Source organism: Octodon degus, unplaced genomic scaffold (assembly GCF_000260255.1).
Source record: "Octodon degus isolate 3935 unplaced genomic scaffold, OctDeg1.0 scaffold00005, whole genome shotgun sequence".
In the NCBI taxonomy this organism is placed as follows: Eukaryota; Metazoa; Chordata; class Mammalia; order Rodentia; family Octodontidae; genus Octodon; species Octodon degus.
Genome location: NW_004524581.1, coordinates 20,471,101 through 20,494,584, shown reverse-complemented (window position 1 = coordinate 20,494,584; position 23,484 = coordinate 20,471,101). Strand labels below are relative to the sequence as shown.

At 48.8% G+C, this 23,484-nt stretch overlaps 1 protein-coding gene across 3 annotated transcripts in view; it reads right to left on the bottom strand.

The window, feature by feature from the left end:
• Positions 1-22,277, bottom strand: part of Rcan2 (regulator of calcineurin 2) — a 176,637-nt gene extending 154,360 nt beyond the window's left edge. Inside the window, exons 1-2 of one of the 3 annotated variants that reach the window (XM_023719318.1) lie at positions 22,152-22,277; positions 21,857-21,990 (exon numbers count right to left, since the gene is read on the bottom strand). The gene's annotated coding sequence lies outside the window, so the exon portion shown is untranslated. Of the gene's footprint in view, positions 1-21,557; positions 21,695-21,856; positions 22,129-22,151 lie in introns of those variants that run through there. The other 2 variants (XM_004624092.2, XM_023719319.1) reach the window with 2 other exon arrangements.
• Positions 22,278-23,484: the final 1,207 nt, after the last annotated feature.

Genomic DNA, 23,484 nt, shown 5'->3' with positions numbered 1-23,484 from the left:
TCCAGATGCAGAAGTCATTATATGCAAAGTCACCTCTCACAGGAGGAGGACACTTCAAAAGTGAACAATGGGGGTGGGGGAGGGAGTGGGTGGAGGTTGCTATGGCAGCCACTGTGCCCCGCACCTGTCATCATCCACCCTCTGCGGGCTTGGGGGGGGGGCACGGTGTGGAAGGAGAAAGGGAGGAAACTGGAGCCAAGAGCGTTGCTCGCGTCAGAGAGGAGCAGCAGGTAGTAGGCTTCCAGGCGAGGAGAGCTGCTGAGACCCTGACAAGGGGTGAAAGCAAAACCAGTCCCCCTCATCCCCAGTGACACTGGCAGAGAATAAGAGGAACAAGCCAGAGCAGGACCTCTCCCGCTAGGCTCAGCCAAAGGCCTGTGCCATTTCTACATTTAAGCCTTGTTCTGGTGAAAACCCCGCACCTGGACCCTGGTGGACGACAGTCGCGCTGTGCAGATGCTTCTGCCGGCTCCCCAAAGCTCAGGAGCCTCAGGGTCTGCTCCGGCTGTGACAATGCAAGGAGCCTGAGTGTCAGACTCAGGCAGCCACAGGGTCCGCAGGGCACAGCACACTGGTCCTGCCCCCACACCTCTGCTCCAGGTTCTCACAACCCTCCTGGGATTTCCCAGACCAGCACACGTCTCAGCTGCTGCTCCGTGAGCTGTGTGTCCAGGGTCCCACCCGCCTGTGGACCACACAAGTGACCACACAAGGCTTTTCTGTCCAGCTGTGTGGACTTCGAGGAGCTCTGCATAGACTCTTGGCTTCACACCTGCCAGCCATGTGACCCAGGCAGGTCACCTAACCTGCATATGGACCGCGTACCTGGGAACCCAGCCCGAGGGCCGGCAGCCTTACAGCACTGCAGGAGGACTCAATAGGCACATGGAGCAGAGGGGGCCGGGGGCTGCTATTGCCACTGACCACAGAGATCTCAGCACAGCACCTCTGCACCCATCTCTCACAGCACCCAGGACTCTCCCTCCCTTTCCTAGGGTCAGGACAGAGGAAGTAGGATCCCATAGCACATGACTGGCCTTGAGGCAGTGTATATCCTGCTACTGCTGTGTGACCGCAGGCAAGTCACTGAAACTGCCTAGGCCACGGACACAATACAGAACCACTGAGGCACCGTCTTTGTGGGGCTGTCACATGGACTCAGCCCAACGTGCCTCAGCACTGTTCTCCCTCCTACCCAAAACTTCAAAATTTTTTATGGCTGTCCTTATTGTCCAGCTCGCATAGAAGAGAGCGTGTCCACTATGAGAATCATAAGAACCTGGAAGTCCGACAGACCACGGTTCACACCCCAGCTCCCCGCCACCTTTGAAGTCCCTGGGAGAAGATGGACTGAGAGGGACTGTGGTACCAGGAATCCTGGTCTGACTCCTTCCTCCAGGGCTGGCTGTGTTTCTAGGCAAGTTGGCCTCGAGCACCAAGTCTCACCTCCCAGGGCTGGCTGGAGGGCCAAGGAGACCACCCCGCGATGCGGAGTCAGGCCGGGCAGCTGAAACTGGGCCGGAACCGTGAGCATCTGGTGCTTTTGTTTCGGTATCTGTGACCACAGCCTGAGACAAACAACTTAAAGGAGAAAGAGTGGTTGTGGCTCATGTCATCAGAGGTTCCAGCTCTGGATTTGGACCAGGATTCTAGGAACCACAGGCCCTGGGGCTTTGGCCTCAGACCAAGTATCATGGCAAATAGCAATGCTGTCACCCCATGATAGCAGGGAAGACAGTGAGAGGGAGGGCAGGCATCCTGACGTTCACTTCAAGGGCAGCCCCTGTGCCAATCCGCTAGGTCCCATGTCCCCCCGCAGCATCAGCAGCTGATGACCAGGCTTCCACAGGTGGCTGGGGGGAGGGGCCTTGTGGCGATCCAGACCCTGATAACTTCCTGACACACTTCCATTCACTTGGACCTTCCATCCATGTCTGTTCTCTGAGAAAAGCTTCATGTTCCAAGAAAGTCATGTTTGGTTGGGCCCAGGATTTAATGGGCTGTGGGCCAAGAATAAGATCCTGTACCATGCTAAATGCTTTGCTCTAATCTACCCATCTTTGACCAAAACATGCCCAGAAATGCTTGGCTCTTTAATACCAGTTCTGCTCTGGCCTTGTGTATGTCCTCACTTCACTTTCCTTCTAGTATCTTCTTCCTGCTTAGTTAAAAATGCAATTGGGGCTAAACGCACTACTCCCAGGGAATGCAGAACACAGCGCCCACCCGGCCACTGCCTGCCTTCATAATCTTTTTTTAATTTTATGTATTTGGTACAGGGTCTCACTATTCAGCTCAGACTCCAAGTGATCCTCCTGTTTTCAGCCTCCACAGTACTGGGGTTACAGAATGCCAACACACCCGGACTCAGTCTCCGGCTCAGCACACCCTGAGGGCAGGGCCAGCACAACATGAGGGACCAGGGATTGAACCCCGGTCCACTGCACTTGCCAAAGTGGGTGCTTAGTCTGCTGAGCTGTCTCACCATCCCTACTGCCCACCTTCAGCAGCAGAGCAGCCTCACCCTAGGCTGCCGGGACCCGCCTCCACCCTCCTGCTGCACACATGCTACTTAACAGCAAACAGCAGCCCTGTGCAGTGGCACTCCCCCCCCCCCCCGGCTTCAGGCTCTTGCTCTTCCTTTGAAAACAGGCACCCAGTGTGGTGCCCATCCACCGCGCAAGTGACAGACGTGGTCCAGCCTCTGCCCCTAGCACCTTTCTCTCTCCTCAGCCCCACAGCTGCTCCCCTTTGTAATCCCCCCATGGAGTGGTTCCTGAGTCACAAACTGTCACCGTGTCCTGTGGTGGTAGATCCACAGGTTGTGGTGTCCTCAGCCCCTCTCCTGTAGCTCTCCCAGTAGCACAGTGCACATTTGATTTTTTTTTTTTTTTTTTTTTTTTTGCTAGAACCAGGGATTGAACTCAGGTCCTTGTGCTTGCCAGGCAAGCACTTATTCCACTGAGCCGTCTCCCCGGCCCCCACATTTGATTTTGTAGCCTTCACTTGAAGATGTTTCCCAGCATTCTGTCTCCAACCCCATCTGCAATCACAATGTTCTTCAAGTGCTTACAGAAGAAAATTCAGACTGGTCTTCAGCAGGGCCAAGAAGAGCACATCTCCTGTCTCAGCAGATCTGTCCACTCTTCCTGGTCAACCAAAGGCTGGACTGAGAGGTTGACATAGGCTGGGCAGCTAGAAAAATGATTTCCGGTTTTCCCCCTCCACTGTCAGAAACTTGCAGTTGAGGTTGATCCTTAATTAGCCCCAGTTTCTCACACCATGTGTTGTTTACAGGAAAGAGCTGCCCCAGATTCTAGCCCTGAGAAAAACAAACAAGGCCTTTGACAGAGTCCTTGGTGGCCTGCTGGAGTTGGGACCAGCTCACTTGCTCCAGTGAGGAAGAGCTGCCAGGGCTCAGGAAGCATGAGTCTGTCTCAGAGGTAGCTTCCTGGGGACACCCACAGAGGCTTTGAGAGGCCCGGAGGAAACTATGGGAACAGCCTTGGTTCATCACTCATCCACATTTTGAGAACTGATCATTGAAACACCTAGCCTCTAGAAGAGAGGAAGCTAGCAGTGAGGAAGAGGAAGAAAGTGATCCAGCTACTTGCCCAAAGGACAAACGGGGGACATTGCGGTGTAACTGTGTCCCCTCCCAAGTGCAAGTGCCCATGACTGTGTCCGTAGCAGGCCTGTCAGAGCTGCTTCGGCTGAGGCTTCAGGTAGTGCTGGGCTCGCTCGCCTTTCCTCCTGTTGTGCAAGAACACAGCGCCCACCCCTTGGGAAGGTACAGCACATGGTGCCATCTTGGAAACAGAAAGCAGCCCTCACTAGGCAACCAAACCTGCCTGCACATTGATCTCAGATTTCCAGTCTCTAGAACTGTAAGAAAATAAATTTCTATGCTTTATAAATTACCAGGTCTCATGTAATTTGTCAGAGCACCAAGCCAGGCAAAAACATCTCACAATTCATGAACTGAAACCACACAGCAGACACTGCACTAACAAGGCCACCACTTCACTCTTGGAGCCTTCGGGCTCCTGACAAAGGTGACTAAAACTGGGTCGACCCCCTATCATGATACTGCCAGGATGAACTGGGACTACCTTACCTTCCTGCTCTTCTCACCATTGCTAAAACCATCCATTGTTTAAAAAAAAAAAAAAAAAAAAAAAAAGACAGCCAAGAAAAATGAAGCTCTATACTGAGATGCCAGAGACCAGCATCCACTGTGGGCTTCTATGTGTAGTTCAGGCTCAGCATGGGCCGTGCAGGAAGAGGAACGCTGTTTCAGGTGCAAGCACCTTCCAAGGGACTCTTGATCTTGGTCTCTTTCTGTGGTTACCTGGAAGTTCTGTGTCTGACAATGAACAAGGGCTCAAAAGTGTTTATTAGATAAAATGAGAATGTTATGTCTATTTACTCTTCCTCCAGTTTCCTTACTTCCTCATGTTTTACATGAGGCCACAGAAGGAAAGAAGTCTAACCGTTCACCAGCCCCTGTGGTGACCATCAGCTTGGTTGTGTCCAGGACAAGGTCTGCACGGACCACCAGGCTGCCGGGCTCCCGGGTTCCACGCCTCCTGGCAAGTCCACCCCTCTTCACTCGGTCTGTCCATCTCTCCACCTGCAGATGGGAGCTGCCTGAGGAGGGTCCTTGCTACTGGGGTTTCTTATGTAGAGGTGCTTAGGTTTAGACCTAACCAACAAGGGAAGGGATGAAGACACAGAAATGGGCAGGCATGAGTTCAGAGGACAGAACACAGGGAACCTTGCAGGCCAGCTGGGGGAGGGGAGGAATCCTGAGAAAGATGCTCTTGGCAGAGTCGAAGAAAGTGAATTTCAGAGGAGCAGCGAGGATGAGGCGTCCCTGCTCGGGCAAGACTAGGGGAGCTGAGGGTGTGAAGCAACAGTGCCCTCCAGGTTGAAGCCTGGGACCTGACCCAACAGAACCATCCCCAAAGGCAGAGTGGAGGACACAGCCAGCAGGACTCAAGGGTGAGTAGCTGCAGAGGAGCACAGGCAGAAGAACACACAGAATTTTCCTGCAAGCAGCTGCATGGCCACGCGCTGCCACGTCCTTAGAAATAAATCAAGGCTTATTCTTCTTGAGGTGAAAACATTATCTGTCTTACTGCATACATCCTTTTCTCTTTCAATCAAGGAGCTCTTGTGAGCATTTTTGAGGATATCAAAGGATTCATTGTGGTATTTTGTGACATTGCTCAATTTTTGACAAATGCTGGATTAAATATTAAATGTACTTCTTGGATTTTTTACTCAAGAATATCCCAGAAACCCTTGCAATATTTCTTCTTGATCCAGATAAATACCTAAAACCCTCTCTTCCACTGAAGTTAATGATAAGATAGTAGAAATGCTGTTTGACTTATGATGGGATTGTGTTCAGATAAGCCAATCAAAGATTGAAAATATCTTTAAATCTAAAATACTTTCAATATTTCCAGACACCCAAATTCCTAGCGCAGCAACGTGGTACACTACAGTGTCTTGCTGTTGGCCCCTTGAGATTGCGTGGCCCAGGATCACAAGAGAGGAACCTACTGCATACTGCTGGCCTGGGACAAGATGAAAAGTCAGGGCATGGGGTCTCCTGAATGTTTGCTACTTCTGCACCACAGTAAAGCTGGTCCCAGCTTCCGCCCCTAACAGCATCATCCCCCAAGTGCTGAATATCTCTTTACCCCTGTTTCCATCCATGATATCAGAGGGAGTGGCTGGCCCCCTTTGACCAAGCAGTAGACACAGATCCAACCTACATTTCAAAAGCAGGCCCATGGCCACCTGTTGCTCTTTGGCCACTTGGAACCTGGGATGGATGTGAAGTCCTCCCATGCATGGCCAGCCGCTCTGTCCCAGGGCTCTGTGGTCACTGGCTGAGGAGAGAAAGCTCTAACAGCTACATGTCACCTGCCACTACCTCTGCAGCAAAGCCAGGAGTAAGCACAACCAGCACACCAGGGATAATAATCTCTCTGCTGATTAAGGCATCAAGCAAGCTCCTGTACTTGATGGTCATTTTCTGCTGAGCCTGACCAATTTCTTGACAATGTGGAGCCGTTGGTGGCTGTATTTTGAACATGAAGTAGGCACTGAATCATTAGAGCCACTGCAGATGGGAGATGGGCAAGGAAGAGGTCAGATGACTGGGGACAGAGTGCCCCTCCCGCTCTCCACAGTGAGCTCAGAACAGCGGAGGCGCTGTCACCGCCAGAACCCGCAACCTTTGAGATGTCCACTTCTGTGGAGAGCAGAAATGGGACCCCAGGATAGGTACCAAGGAAGCTAGGAGTTACGTTTATTTGTTTAGCCAACAGTTATGGAGGATCTGCCATGTCTGAGTTGTACAAAATTCAGCCCAGTGAGTTGCTGTGACACCTGTGCTCTTCACAGCCAGAGCATCAAGCAGGATGGCGAGAACCTCCCACCGTGACTTCTTTCTCTTTAGGGCTCATCTTATACACTCCTTTGTGAATTTTGAAGCCAGAGAGGAGGGGCCAGGCAACACAGTTCATGGGAAGGCAGTGGAGGGCCTCTCTCCTGTTGTGCCCAAGGTGTGACCCAGTCAGGGTAGCTTAGGAGTTTTGGAAAGACCCTGAATCACTACAGAGTGGGGCTGGTTGCCAGGGGAACCAACCTGAGATTGGAGGGTTGGAAGTTCCAGAGCCACCCCTTGACCTCCAGAAAGGAGAGAGAGGTGGAAAGTAGAGATGATCAGCATACAGTTATATAACCAAAGAAACATCCACCCAGCCTTGGGAACTCACAGGGCAGTTACAATTCATGGAACCTGAGGCTCCATTCACAGGTAAAATGTCAGGGTCTGGACGAGAATCAAGACTGAACCTCTATCCTTCCACCTCCCCAGTTCAAAACAATGAGAAAAAAAATAATAAATCTACCAATATGCTTTTGGTACCTGGTTGTATGTGAAATGAAACAAATAATTCATAAAGCTTTCTTCTGATCATTGGGTAGGAAACAGCCCAGTGAATATTAATAACATCATAATTAAAATGCTATCCACGGTCATTTAATCCACCCTTAAATTCCAGTAACACTTTGCTGGTGCTTCTGATATGCAGAATGCTCCGTGGTAGATGCGGATGCTGTGCTGAGCCATGGACTCAAAGCCAACCTTGCAGGCTGGACCCTGAAGGTTCCAGCTCTAAGCCTCACATTGCTGCGAAGTAACACAAACATCAACTTTGGCCTTGATCCAGCTTCTGGTGAGCTATTCCCGAAGCCCTAGTAATTTCCCGAACAGAGCAATGGTAGTGCTGTCTATTCACATATTTAGTCTTTTGTCCCAGGCTCCTAAAATAGCATAGGGCACCTTGAGGACCATGAAGGCGAAAGCTCCCCCAGTCAGGGTAGCTTAGGAGTTTTAGAAAGACCCTGAATCACTACAGAGTGGGGCTGGTTGCCAGAGGAACCAACCTGTGATTGGAAGGTTGGAAGTTCCGGATCCACCCCTTGACCTCCAGTAGAGGTGAACAGCGTACAGTTATACAACCAAAGACACATCTAAATAATAATAATAATAAATCCACAAACACTCTCCCCAAGGGGGTGCCTCAGTTGCTGAACCCAGCCACATCCATAGAGTGGGAGGGTACTGTATCCCGAGCCTACCAGGACAAGGCTCCTGCTATAGGCCCCTGCCAGCCCCACCCTGTCTTTCTATCTGGAGAGGCATCTACACTCTGCTAATATCTTTTGTCATAAATGGGTCTTAGTAACTAGCAAATGGTCAAACCCCACCAGGGGATCAAAGAGGTCACAGGAATCCCTGAGTGACAGTGGGTTGGTCAGAAGTTCTGGCACCTCAATGAGGGGCATCTTAGGAGACAAGGACCTGCGCACCCCAAGTGACCTCCAGGAGATGGTGTCAGGATTGAAGTAAATTACAGGATTCGCAGTAGGTATGTGAGAATTGGTTGATGCACGGCATGGGGGGAGGGGACCAAACATCTGGCACAGCACATCCTGCGCTGTGCTGAGATGAGAGAATAAAGTTCTGGATGGGTTCTTTAAGGTTCAATTTATAAAAATGATGCAATCGAGTTTGCAAAATTTCTGTATAACGCACATTAAAAAATAGCCTCAAATAGTGTTAAATTCACAGCTACTGAGCACCGCCGTCTGGATGTGCATCCCAGCTGCGCCTCTCACCAGCTGAGTGATCATGGGCAAGTTATTTAACCTCCGTGGATCTCAGTTCCTTTATCTGTCAAATGTGAGGGAGACAGGTGACACCAACTATCAGATGATGGGCACGAGGTTTAAAATAACACCTTGCACATAGCCAGGTTAGCAAAGTGTGACCTATTAATACAAGCATTATCTCCTGGGCAGAACTTTGTCATGTGATACCTAAAGCTGTAACAAAGCACAAAAATAGTAAACAATCCCTACAGTCAGTGCTATCTTTCCTCCCCTGGGGGACCCGTCCATCGTGCTATCTTTAGGGGAAGCACCTTGCGGGAGACAAAAAGGAAGGCACAGCTCCTACCACCAAATGGTGAACACTAACCATCTGGAGCCGCTCTGAGCTTACAGTTCAAGTGCTTCCGAAGCACGTCCTGAAAAGCTGTCAAGTACCTTTGCTTGATGGGAGACAACAGAAGAAAGACTTTCCACAGCCCTTGTCTAAGGACAGCACTAGACTTAAAGATGAGCACTAAAATATCTACCAGTAGTCATTTGTAGGCGCTCTGAGCTCCGAGGTTGCTATAATGATGGGCAAAGACCAGAATTTGCAAAGGATGAGCGAAGTGACGTAACCCTCCGTGATGTAAACTGGGAAACTGAAGGAGAAGTTGCCAAGGGAAGATCCAGGTGTGCCCACCCTGACGCTGATGCCCAGCCCCTCAGACTGCCCCTCGGAATACCCTGCAGTCTTTCCTCTCCCAGTGCAGGCTATCATGGAATGATACCAAGCACAGTGACACTAACGCTCTTCTCAGGCTCCTGCAGTGCTGGACACTTCTCCACATATTTTATTAAAATTACAATTAACAGGAAGACAGTGAGTTCCACAGAGACAAAAAGGCTCCCTCTTTCACAGGATGTCCCCAGGCTACCCAAGGTTGGCAGTGTACCTCAGCCAGCCTTCTCTAGCCAGCTGCCGACTGCCTGCCCCTCTGTCTCATGCCACATGCTGTGGAGTTGGCCTTTCCCTCCTTTCCATTGCACTCACTGTCCTGTGTCCTGGTGCTTTACAGTCCTGTGAGGGATTTGTCATCAACACCAAGTGCTGAAGACACTGTCAGAGATCATCTGCTCTCTGGGTCTAGCAAACTCAGGGACCTTTTAAGCCAGAAGCCTTGGAAATCCTAGTGCATCTTCCCCGCTTAGGCAGGGCTGGTGCAGCTTGCTAGCTGCACCACAAATCTTCCTGGAGGTGAAGAGATGATTATATGCCATGGTGATGTGCAAACATAGCTGTCAATCACTGGAATCAGGACAAAGAGTGATGGAGAATCCCACAGCACCTCGGCTGATCGGGCCAGTAAGAGATGCATGGGAGAATCGCGGCGAAGGAGAGGTCTCCCCAAGGTCATACTCGCTCCTTCCCAGGTCGCACTCAGAGCGCGAAAGGAGATTTCAACACCTTAGTCTAGAAAGACCTACGGTGGGCTGGCCGAGCCCCCTAGTGGGTAGCAGAGCTTTTGAGTGGAAGGTTTTCAGTAGATCATACAGAGAAATTTAGCACACAGAACCCAAGCTTAAACAATGTACAGACCACTTAGGGAAAAACACTGTCCTGCTTCCTCTCCCAGTTTTGACTTCAGTGCTTAAGTTCTTGGAATGACTCTAAAACCATTAAACTCCAATGGAGTGGTCTAATCAAGTATAAGTAAAATTATAAAACCAATTCAATTCAAATAAGCAACACTGATTGAATATTCACTTGCTGACATTTTGCTGAAAGTTATCCTTCATTCGCAGTATAACGCAGATTAAAGCAGAATGCTCCCCTGCCTGCTCTGTCTCCAGTGAGACCCTTCTCCTGTGCATCCTTGCTGCTAGCAAACAAAACAAGCATTTCTGGGACACGTCGCATGGTCACAGCCTTTTCTGTGTGAGTCGACAGCACACTCCTGAGAATCCACAGCAGCTAGCAGACGTCAGCACCAACTTGATTATAAGAAAATAAAACAACAACCCCTACAAATTCAGGCATCAGGATTATGTGGCTGTATTCTTCACTATAAGAGCAAAATATGTTGCTATTATTTTTAGGTGACAAATGATGTTTTCATGCTATTTCCTGGTACTGGGAATCAAACTCAGGATCTTGCACTTGCCAGGCAGGTGCTGTGCCACTCTACTATGTCGCCAGCCTCCTAATGGAGGTGTTTTTTTTTGTTTTTTTTTTTTGTTTGTTTGTTTGTTTTGGGGGGGGAGGCCAAAGGGAGAAGCCCCGGGGCTGGGGCCATCCCTGAGCTTTGCCTAAGCTTGAGTAAGCAGGTGCTTTAGACCACTAAGCTAGCTCACCAGCTCCCAAATGAAGTTTTAAAAACCCACAATTTCCAAGGTACCCTATAGAAACCCTTCCTCGCTCCCTATGAATGCCTCGACATCCCACTTGGACAAGAAGCAGTTGCTTGGAGACCAAGAGACCCACAGCGAGTCCTGGACCCGCCCACCCCTTACCTGCAAATTCCGCCGACCTCCCTGAGCCCAGCCTCCTCATCTAAATAACATGAGGATAAAAATAGAATGGACTCCCAGGGCTACTGAGAGGCTCCGCTCACAACACATGTGGAGAAGTCTTTAGTGCGGTGCCTGGGCTTCGCGGGTGTCCAATCAATGCCCATGATTATGCCCGCTAATTTGCCTTCTATCCAGAGTCCACAGCCAGGTCCTTACTAAAGCAGAAGCACTTCAAAATGACCTGCGTCTGAGACAGAAGAAGCTTTTACCCTATCTGCCTGCAGGGAGTTGAGCGGCTGATATTGTGCACACTTGGAGCCTTGTTAGGCAACGGGGAGGTGGTGCGAGGTCACGCTCCAGAAAGCAGAGGCCAATCACACTCACAAAGGGAAGGGAGCAAACATGCGGTGTGCAGTTACTCTTTTTTAAAAAGCATTTATTTATTTATTTATTTATTTATTTATTTATTTATTTATTTGGTGCAGGATCTCACTATGCAGCTTGGACCCATAGTGATCCTTCTGTCTCAGCCTCCCCAGCGCTGGGATTGCAGGCATGCGCCACCACACCCAATTTTGGTGGCCTGCACAGGGTGCCTGGGGTTCCAGGTCCAGCACAGTATTCAGCACCAGGGATCAAACCCGGGTCCTTGAGCTCGCCGGGCAGGTGCTTAGACTGTGGAGCTATCTCCCCATCCCCTTCAGTTAGTTATTTTTGTGTGTAATTGTGCAAGGAGCACAAAAACTCTACAGATATTTGAAGGTGTTGATGTCTTCAAGTTTGTGCTTGTGAATTATCTAGAATGGAAACAGTGGGCCACCACTTTGTCTTTCTGAGTGCGTGCTCCCCAGAGGCAAGATACCATACTCATCACAGAGCAGGTTGCAGGGGCTAGGGAAGGGTTGGCCAGGTTGTCCACCCAGGCTACTTAATGTCCTGGAGAGGTCGCAGGTTGCTACCTACTGGACTCGGATTTCACTGTGGCATGATGGTTCATACACATGGCCATCACAGCACATGTGGGCAGCAGAGGTCAACGAGTGCATGAACACGGGATATGCAGATGTGAGGCTGTGTGTGTGCTGTGAGCATGGGCTCAACAAGGGCTACCAGGGGAGGAACTCCAGAGGGATGGAACAGGAAGAGGACAGGAACTGCAGGAGAGATGAGACAGCGTCACGCCAACATGTTATACACATTTATTTGTGTTCTAAATGGCTCTCACTGATAAAACAGTTCTTATTCTGATTATTAGTATATCTAGCATTTCTATAAACTGTATCTACAAACTGGATACAATTTCTCCCTAGTTTATTTCTTATTTATTTATTTATTTACTTTGTCATACTAGAGATTGAACGCAGGACCCTGCACTTGCCACGCAAGCACTTACTCTACTGAGCTATCTCTCTAGCTCCTCCTAAGTGTATTTCTTACAAGGACGTTTACAATTAAACAACTTGTTGCTCATTATTTATTAGAATGGGAGGCTGAAGAAATAATACCTCATCTTTATAAACTGTGTCTCGGTTATTATTACCGATCTTCTGGGGTTCTCTAATAAGTAGCCATAAAAAGTCGCTTTGTAATTAGGAAAAGAAGTGTGCATATTTGGTAGTGTTGGCCTTGCCGTGATTAATAGGAGGCCTGAGTGCCAGCAACTCTATGATGCAGGAAAAATGTCATCATGGTTAGCACATTGTCTTTAGGAATGAGCAATCTGAGAAAGAGGAAGGAGGTATAAGAACAGTTTGCATAAGCAATGATTAGGATACCGCAAAGACCACATTAAAATTTCACAATAGGAAAAATGCCAAAGCAAAAGCCATCTTAACTTTGTGAATGCGTGAGAAAATCCAAAAAAAAAAAAAAAAAAAAAAAAACCGATTTGCTTGTTTCTGAAATTAAAATAATAAAAATGGCTCAAAACAACCTTACATATGATCTCTCCCCAGTCTAGATAATGAACCAAGGTGAAGTATTAACCAGTCAGCTGGTCCCAAGTGATCATTTTTATTATTATTATTATTATTGTTATTGTTATTGTTACCATCATTTCTAAAATTTAATTGTGAATATTCTGCCATCTATACAATACTTTTCCTCATAGAAAGAGGAAGCATGTCTATGTTTTTGTTGACCCTTTTTGGAGGGAGAGGAGAGAGGCAGCATTCTTTTAACTTTCTGAACCATTGGGGTCATTGAAATAAGGATGTGGAAAGACAAATGTGACTGGGAGAGAAAGGCAAAGTCCCTGAATGGAGTTAGAGGGGCCACTCTGCCACGATCTGGGGTTCCTACTTCTAGAAATGGAACCATTCAGAAAAAGAGAGCAAGAGCCAGAGAGGGAGAGAGAGCTCGAAGTTGGGGGGGTGAATAAGGAGGGGCGCCCTTGTGGTCAGCTGGAAACTCCACCTCAACAGCCTCCCAAAGACATGGACTTACACCCTGATGTTTCTAACTTTTATCACTGTTCAGGTCTTCTTTTCTATAAGACATGTCCTTGAAATTTATTTTGTCCTCAAATTACCTGGGATCAGTTTTCATGAAAATCCATTAAGACATCTCTTATTCCAGTCAGATAAAATAAACCTTGTGTCATAACACCTTGTCTTGAATTGCAAGACAATAGCAGGGAGGGACAGTGAGGCCATCACAGTGACGGACTAAGGTAAGGGCTGGAAGCAGGGCCAGAAGCAAGACGGTGAGCATGGCCTGGGGCTGGGACCCATCACTCAAGACTGAAGCCTTTGGGATAAATGGAGTCACACTTAGGAGTGTGATGTTAAAGAGTAAAACAGGCAATGTCGGGAGGAGCCACCATGTTTTTCACTTTCCACATTTGGAGGCCCTGAAGGCCTTTCTCTGAATTGTCACATGCCTTCTCTTCAGTGCTCCCCATGGTGGCTTTATGGGAGCTGTCCAGGTGAACAGAAAAAGGTTAAAGAAGCAGAAAGCCAGGCCAGCAGAACCCCTCCCTGATACCCACTGGGAACTTTGCATTGACCCATGACCTATCCAAGTTATCGACTCACTGGAAGGCACAGAGCCCATGAGGGCCCTCTGCATTCTGGTGTGCCCAGGCTTCACTGTCGTCTTCTGAGCAGTGTTCACACAGGCTGAAGCAAGTAATGATGGGAGGCACAGGGGCAGAGCAGGTTCCTCTCCCTCTCACCCCTCTTGGGCCTGACCTTTCCCAATCCACCCTTCTGCCCATAGGTGGAACTGGGCAAGATTCCAGAGTAAAAGATTAGGGGCTTCCCACTGTGGCCATAGAAGGCTGGAAAAGCATCCCTTTCCCTACCCATAAGGTCTCTAAAGCCAAAACTATCCAGGGTGTGAGGAGAAAATTCTCAGTGTCTGTGTGCTGGCCTATAGATGCAGGTCAGAAGGTAAGCAAGCCCTGGACTGAGCCAAAGATTCCAACCCAGAATTTCCCTTAAGTGACAGCTTGTCAAATTTTTAATTTTAATGGTAAACAACAGCAGTGTATGGAACAGAAATCACCAAGAGATAAAGAAATATGAAAATATAGTAGACAAAAGAAATACTTTTGTGAAATGCCAGTTGATGACTGTCTTCTTCCAGAGACACTTAACCTTTACTTTTATAAATATTGTTTACACATCATAACAAGATCAAGTGGATATCATTAATGCCCACAAAAGGAAAAAATTAGCATATTCATGAATGTACTTTGGTTTCACTTGTCAAGGCTCAGAGATTTTTCTTGAGCAAGTAAAATTTTGTTTGAACTGTGCATTAATTTATCCAAATTTACCACTTCCTATTACAAAATTTATGTGCCAATATTTGTAATCAAATAACTTCTTTCTTGACAAATTCTTAAGCACCCAAAGAGAAAAAAATGGGTACTGATTTCTCTTTGCCTGATAGTATTTACTGGGTTTTCAGCTTTATTAGTTACAGAAGTAAAAAAAAAAATATATTAATTTAGGCTTTCAGACAATTTTATAGAGGGAAATAATTCATGTGTTCTGTTTTACCTCAATACATTGGTCAGTGCAGTCAAAACAATTGATATGGTGGCATATCAGTGAGTAGGACATTTTCTTTAGGAAAAGCAATCTGATTAATCATCGAATTAATATTCTACAGTGAGGTAGTTTTCAGAAAATTCTAACTGGTTATTCTCCTTATTTATCCCACCTGTGTGCCTTGTATGGTGTCACTTCCGGGAAAGGCTAGAAAGGGGGTGTGCGGAGAATGCTCTGGCAAAGGACCCCAACAGGAAGAGAAGCTTGTCCAACTGCCCACCAGCACAACTGTATGAACACTGGTCCACACCCATGCTCACATTCCAGGGTCTGAACACCCTTTTGCTGAACTGAGAGGCCAAAAGAAGCAGAGTACATCAGACTACGCTTAAGCAGAGCTCGCTTCCCCCACCAGCCAGTTCTTGTCAACCTCAGAGACCACTGTCTACTGTCAAGAGAGAAGGTTGTCCACTGAGACCTGTTTCATGAAGACACTCACTTGGTTAAGTCTAAGGGACACCCCGCCCGCCCAACCTCAGGTCCCCAAAGTCCAACCTCCCTAATGAGTGAGGCATGAATATTTCTAGGCTGGGGGTGCTAACGGGAAGCAAGACACCCTCTATCACTGACCTTCACCAGAAAGAGCACAGTGCATCCAGTAGACAAGAGTTTAGTTCCTGAGCACCAGGCGCTGTGTGTGGGAATGCTGATTACTGCAACCTCCCGGAAAAGCAATTAAAAACAAAGCTGGTATGTACGAAAGCCTTTAAGGAAGCCATCTACTTGAGCCATATTTCCATTTCTAAGAATCTATCTGAAGAAAACAACTTAAAGTATGGGAAAACATTATGCTCAAAGATGTTCATTAAAGTGTTACATGGCAGGGCCAGCGAGATAGCGCAGCAGACTAAGCATCTGCTTTGACAATAGGGACCAGGGTTTGATCCCTAGCCCTGCATGCCACACCAGCCCCATCCCTGGGGTGTGCTGAGCCTGTGATCGAGTCTGGGTGTGGTGGCACACGCCTGTAACCCCAGCGCTGGTAAAGCTGAAAACAGGAGGATCACCAGGAGTCTGAGCTGCGTAGTGAGACCCAACAACAACCAAATACATTAAAAAAAAAAAAAGTGTTATGTAGGATGTTTTAGGCAACTGTGAACCATCTAAAGCTCAACAGGAGGGGTAAAGGTCCATGAATTTCGGTGAATTATAAATGGGAAAACAACACAGCTATTGAAATAGTTCTGAAAATCATCAACCTGACATGAAAGGTATTGAAGATGTTTGGTGAAATATACAAGACATAATATTCTATGTCTTCATCTCAATTGCATAAAAATACACGTACAAAAGGACTGAAAAGAAATACATAGCATGGTCAGTGATATACTCATTTGCTCAGTGATATGTGTGATTTAAATTTTTTATATATAACTTTCTTGTGTTTTGTAATATTTTTATGGGGTGAGCACTTGTCAAGAAAAAGAGATCTGGGGAGAAAAAGGTTAGATTCCCTGTTGTCCTGCTGAGTGGGCACTGGGGGACTGTGCCCCACTCCCAGAGTAAACCCTGTGTCCTCTCTGTTACTCAACTGACGTGAACCCTGGTGACAGTTTCTCTGTTCATCCCTTACACCAGGCCCTTCCTTCCCTGACGTTGGTTTGGACCCTCGGCCTTCCCTGTATGTATGGATTCCCTGCCCAGCCAGCCCCGACTTCTCTTCACGCCTCTCACTTTTCCCATGTCCGGCTGGATCTGTGTCATGGTCCCATCAACCTCCTGCTGGCTGAGTCCAGCCCACCCTTGGTACGGACAACTAAATAAGTGACCCTCTCAGAAGAGGAGTGTTTTTTTGTTTTTTTTTTTGTTTTTTGTTTTTTGTTTTTTTATTTATTTATGTCAAAGTACAGGATGAGGACACATGGTTTTCTCAGTGTACCACAGAAAGGCATTTCCTATCCAAGGGGGCTTCCCTGTACTCCCAGATGCTTCCAAATCACATGGAAAACTGTCACTCACAGAACCCCCAGCCTCAGTGTGTGCTCTTCTGTGAAGTGACAATAATACCCCACCCAGGAGTTGTGGTAAGGATTAAATGAGACAACATATATAGTGTGCTGAGCAAAGCGTCTGGCACAGAGGCCGCATGTGACAAATGCCAGCTCCTATGACTTATGAGGTTGATGGGAAGCTCAAGGTCACATAGCTGGGAAGTGACAGCCCCGAGACTGGAATCCCAGCCTTTCCTGCCAACTTCATGCTTTTTACGCTGCGTCCCAACAGGGTACGAGAAGTTCAAGGCATGGCCCATGGCCCCAGGATATTTATAAGGCTTTGCAGCAGGCCCAACTGTCACATGAACTCATGAAGTAGCTATTCTCACCAAGAACGAAGGCAAGAGTGACACAAGCTACATGGAGCTCAAAAACTACATAATTCTTTTGTCCAAAAATAATCAGGAAAGTGTGCTCTTATGTGTGTGTGCTTTTTATTTATTTATTTACTTATTATTCTTTTTGCAAAGCTTGGGGACCCTGTTTTTCTTTCCTTGTTTCATTGTCTGCTGAGCTTGGGAAGATCAGATATGACCATGAAGCCCCTTCTTTCTCCATGACATATTTCTGGGACCGTTCTGAATTGCAGGAAATTGGAGCTATTTTGGGAAGCATTCCTTAACTTCTAAAAAGTGCCATCCCTAGTCCTATTACTGGTTATGTTCCAAAAGCAGTTTCAGTCAAGCTTGATACTCTTTCGCTCCTCAACTGGATGAATTAGCTTAGCCTACAGTGCGTGACACTTCGCGTTTGGGAACACAAGGACAGCATTCTACAGTCAGAGGCGGGAAAGGCCTCAGGATGGTAGCAATGCAAAATGTGCACACGGGTGCATACCGAGCAGGGAGCTACTTCACCCCTTCCAGTCTACACCACAATAAGTGAATTCTCAACCGTAGGCAGTAATGTTTCTTTACAACAACTTGTTTTCCTTACGCAGTCTAGAAAAAGAAGAATCCAAAACTCAGCTGGGTAAAATGCTCCTTACATATAAGAGGGCAATATTTTAATGAGTATTTGAGAGATTCACATTGGAAAGGCATGCCATGTGTTGTCTCCTTCTATAGTCCCCATGTCATTTTTCTAAGATGGGCAGATGACACTTAATCAAAGAATGGTTCTTATGGAGCCTTCCCAGTGGGAAAGTTTGGCTTCAGAAATACTGTACCTTCTCTTCCTCTGTGTCTGCTACCCTGGGGACAAAGGATGGGGAGCCCCATTTTCTAGGTATGGTCAGTGAGGCCAATTTGTAAACAATATCTGGTCTGTATTTTCTGTTCTGACCCTCACCATCAACTTTATGACATGTATATTCATTGTCCAGTTTTTCAGCCCTGAGGAAATGCTCTCAGTTCAAGTAGCACATTCTAAGATAAAGAATGTGGTCAGTGACTTCAAAGATTTCCCTGTGCTAGGCCCAGGCAGGCCCCAACACCAGGCACTGCCCCCCTGTCTGTATTCTGTGCCCATTCACAGAAGCTGTTAAAAACAAGCCACTATTTGAGTTAATCCTCCCCTTAGTATCTTATTATAAAAACAGCAAGGCCGGCATCATCTTAAGTCAAACCAAAGGGTCTAGGAGAATTTTAATAGGGTGGTGAGATTTCAAGATGCAGAGGGTCCTTAGACAGCATCGAGCTGACGTCCTGTCCAGGGTGAGACAGATTTAACATTACCAGAGCCTGAACTAGGATGCAAGCTTACAAAAGCTACAGAATATGGCCGGGGAAATAGCTCAGTGGTCAAAGTGCCTGCCAGGCAAGTGTAAGCTCCCAGGTTTGATCCCCGGTACCGCATGCTGTGCCGGCCCCATGTGCCGAGACAGCCACCAAAACCAGGCATGGTGACGCACACCTGTAATCCCAGCTTTGGGGAGGCTGAGACAGGAGGATTACTGTAAGTCCAAGCTGTGTAGCGAGACCCTATACCAACAAACAATAAATAAATAATTTTTTTTAAAGCTACAGAATATCAGGCCACCTGACTCAGTCCCAGTTCGTATGGCATCAGTCCCAAATACCCAAACATAAGGACAGAACTCATTTCAGACCAAGTAGGAGTGATTGTAATGTAACTGGGGAAGTCACATTGGCAATTCAGAGTGTTGTTCAGATCGGGCTCCCACCCCGAGTTAAAGCGCCTCTTCCTAATGGAGTGACCCACACAAGCACCTTTTCATCCCCAGATTTCCTTTTCAGTTACCTGAGAATGACAGCAGTGCCTGCCACAGGTCAGCAGCAGGGCCCGGGCGACAGTCTCTAGACAAGCCTAACTTCCATGTGCTCCACTCACAGGAAGAGTTGAGTGAATGTCAGACATTATTATCATTATTCACACATGGCCAGGAGAGGCAGCGGGAATGATCGCGTTAATACATTCACTCTTGGAGATCAACGCAGGAACAGCTTCCTGTTCCCTGGTTCACCTTCTCCTTCTCCAAATGCCACAGATAAGGAAGCTCAGCCAAAGGTTAGCACCAGGTAGGTAGAAACACAAGTGCCTCCTGAGCAATTTCATGTAGTCGTTCAAAATTAAAATTCCCTGCCTTTCTCAGACTTGCTCTTTCTCTTTAACGATCTAATTCAGCTAAAAGCCCGAGCATCCTCCTCAGTACCTAAGCTCCTCTCCCCAGCCCTCTGCCCACCCAGTGACCAAGTAGCCCAGATTCCTCCTCTGCACAGGTCTCTGCAGATTTCTCTCCCTGTTTGCTGTGTCTCTTTCCTTGCCTGCCCCACTCTAATCCGAGCTTACCACCTACAGAGTCATTTTTCAAACTATACATTAGAGTAAATCATTCTCCCATAAGGTCTGCAGGTTTTCGCTTCCAGGACGGAGGCTGCCCCAGGCTGACTGCAACCTCCTCCAGCTCCCTGACACCTGCACCTCAGACCCCTAGATGTCCTGTGCACACAGGACACCCAGTGTCTGCTCTGGAGCCCTCTGACCACTCCTTAAGATCCAGTCAGAACCAGAGCCTCCTGCAGACTCTTCCTAATCCCTTGTCACCCCACCTTCCCTGGGATCCCACCACTTGTTCTTTTTTTTTTTTCTTCTTTTTTTTGTACAGGGTCTCAGTACACAGCTCAGACTCACAGTGGTTCTCCTGTCTCAGCCTCCCCAGTGCTGGGATTACAGGCATGCACCACCACTCCTGGTTTCTGTGGCTTGCGCTACACAGAGGCCAGCATGGCACGCAATACCGCGGATCGAACCCAGGTCCTTGTGCTTGCCAGTCAGGTGCCTAGACTGCTGCGCTGTCTCCCCCGCCCGACTTGTTCTTATCTGCACTGCATGCTCACCATGCAGAGTCACTATCACCTATCCCCCATCCCTCCCTTCTGCTAGTCTGGTTTCTGGGCAACAAAGGCCTCTTCTTTCGAGCCCTGGCAGGGGCTTACACAGCACACAGGGGATGGCATCAGTTGAGTGGATGGCACAGAAAGAAAACGGCAGAGGAAAATGGGACCTCCCTGAGGTCGGAGTTGGTCCTGTAGAAAATGCCACCCGCACCAGGCATGGCTATGGACGCACAGTGGTGCAAGTGATTCCCAAAAGCAAGTGATGGAGACTTGCAGGTGAGAGGGCCCCAGTCCCCACTTGGTCTATTCAGTGCTCCTCGCTGGGAAAGGGCCTCACGCTCCCAGGCTCTGTGGGACCCTTGCATTACAGGAACTTGCAGTGCTTTTGAAATCCCCGGCCCTTTATTTCAGAACAATCCTAGGCCTGGCCTCAGGCAATAGTTGTTCAATAACTGCTTGTTCGATTTACAGCCCATTGGAAAGCAAAGGGCAGCTCACAGTTTAGATGAATTGAACTCAAAGGCTGATTGCACTTAAGAGAATAGCTCGGAGGCTAACGAGATCAATGGCTGCGCAGAAGTCAGCCAAATATCCACTCCCTGCCTGCCCCAGTCAGCAGCCACCTGCTTCCCAGCCTTCAGCTTTCCAGTGCCCATCTATCTTCCCTGTGCCCCCAGATGTGGGGGGCCGGTGAGTGTCACCCTGTGCTTGTGCCACATCTGCCCCGCGTTTCAAAGTCAGTGTCACTGAGGGTGGTGCAGGTGTGAAAGTTGGGCCACACAGTACCAATGTCCCACTTTCCTAATGCCTCAGTCTGCCCAAATGCCGTCCTTGCTGGAGAGGGACGAAGTTGGAGCCAATGGTTGTCACATCCTTTCATTTCCACGCCTGAGAGATGGAGGGCTCTTTAACGCAGAGTAACCCAGAAAGTTTGCCCACTAAAACAGGATAAACACCTCTAGCCCAGCGGTGGGCTCATTAGACACCCTTGGCCCCGTGCTCTCCCTGCAAGTTGCAGGAATGGATGCGAGCCACACTCTGCTGCATCAATGAGGACTGGAAAGGCAGCCACCACTGTTTTACCCGGAGTTAATCCCAAACTGGAATAAAACCCAGACACCTTGGTAGGCCTCTGGAGTACGAGGCACCCGGGACCCCGTAACCGTGCAGCGCCCACCGTCCGCGTCCAGCCCGGGTAATTTTTAGGTCCCAAACCATGATTGCTAGCGGAAGCCAGAGGCGGAATCCCCAAGTGCGCTCCCCACCCTGCGATCTGAGCCTACCCGGGTCCCTGCACCTGCAGCCACCAGGGGGACGCGAGACCGGCCTAGAATGGCAAGGCGAGGCGAGGGCTCTGGAAAGCGGCGCCCCCTGTAGGGTGGCCCGAGACTTCACACAGGACCTCCGCGCCAGACCCCACCCGTGGCCCCAGGACCCCAGACCTAGCGCGCGGCTGCGTCACCATCACCATTACCGCCACCGCCACCGACTCTCGCATGGGTCAGCTGTGCCTTCACCTGGGGATCCCGGGGGTCCAGCAGGGCCTGGGCGGAGTCCGAGGGTCCTGGATGTGTCCCCTTTTAGCTCTCCCGGGGTCTGCAGTGGCCGTACCACCCTCCAGCCCTGGAGAGCTGGGACGCAGCGGCTCGGAGGCCGCGAGCAGTGGAGCCCACAGTGGAGACACCGCCCCCCCAGCCCCCTCCCGCGCTCCTCCAACGCTGCTTATCGCTTCAACCAGACCGAGCCCCATCGTGCTTCCCAGGGTCGGGGTCGGGGTCGGGGTCGGAGTGGGAGCGGCAGGGACCCGGGCACCTACCCGAAGGAAGAACGCACTGTGCGCCGAGATGTGGAGCCCCAGACCCGCGGAGCACTCGCTGGGCGACGGTGACTCTGTAACAGCCGGTGGCGACACGGGGCGGCTGGGACCGAGGCAAAGCAATCCGGGAAGATCTGTGCCGGAGAAAGTGAACCGGCAGCCGCTCGGTTCTGAAGAGCGAGGACGGGGAGGATCAGGGAGCCCCACTCCCAGGGCAAGGCAGAGCCTGGGGCAGGGAAGGAATTATGCAAGCGACCCTAATAGGGAGCCGCCGGGAGAGTGCGGCGCGACTCACCTGAGCTGGGACAGCAGCCCTGACCATCCCGCGACATTTCCCTAATTGCTGCATAAACAGGCCTCTCCGCTTCAGTCCTCACCGGTACTTAATAGATTAGCATTGTACCGAGGCAACCCATATGCACGTTTCTCCTCACTTACCCAGACAACACAACACACCACACCACACACACACACACACACACACACACAACAACAACAACACACCACACTGCACACACACACACACACACACACACACACACGCCCTTGATTCTACTGATTGGCCTGCATTACTATAAATCTAGTGTCACATAAACATTTTCAGAGTTTAAAATGATCTTAGACTTCTCCAACCTTTTTCCGGATGCACAAATCCATAAAACTTGTTGATTTTGATGAATGGCCATTTGGAAAAGAATTTTTAAAATAACATGGGGCCGGGAGATGGCTCAGTGGAATAAGCGCTTCCCTGGCAAGCACAAGGGCCTGAGTTCAGTCCCTGGTTAAAAAAAAAAAAAAAAAAAAAAAAAAAAATTATTATACCAAGCAAAAACTTCCTTCCCTAGAATTTACTCTCATTGATTCGAATTCACCTTTTGAGATGGCCCTGAACCAAGTTCACAAGCCCTCTTCCCACCGCCTTTCAGAAAGCTGATGATAGCTACAGTGTCTGAATTCGACAAGCCTTGCCTTTCCACATAAAACGCCTTCCATGCTTTTGGCAGCATAAAGCCTGGAGTGGTGGTGCACATCTGTAATACCAGCACTTAGGAGGTGGAGGCAGAAGGAGCACCATAACTTGGAGGTCACGTGGACCACATGGTGAGTTCAAGACCAGCTTAAACTACCTAGTAAAACCAGGTCTCAAAAACAAAACAATAAGCCTGCAAGCAGGCGAGGGGGCTAGGGGTTCCATCTCCAGGCCTGCCACGCTGGCCCCACCCCCAGGGGCGCTGAGATGGCGACTGAGACTGGGCGTGGTGGCATGGGCCTGTAATCCCAGCTCTCGGGAGGCTGTAAACAGGCAGATCACTACAAGTCTGATCTAGTAGTGAGACCCTGAACACCCTGTACACCCTTCCCTAAAATACACACACACACACAAAAAAAAAAAAAACAACCCACAGAACAAGAACTGCTACAGTAGTTCCTCCAACCTTCAGCAACTTGACTTCCATCTTAATAGCCCCCCCCCATTTTGTGACTACATGTGTATAGAGGATAACATGTTCTGGTTATAGAAGTGACATATTCATTATGGACAGTTTTGAAAATACGGGGAAACAAACTTGGAATGAGATGATGTGTGAAGCCCTTAGTATAAGACTAGGCGCACAGTGATGCTTGCT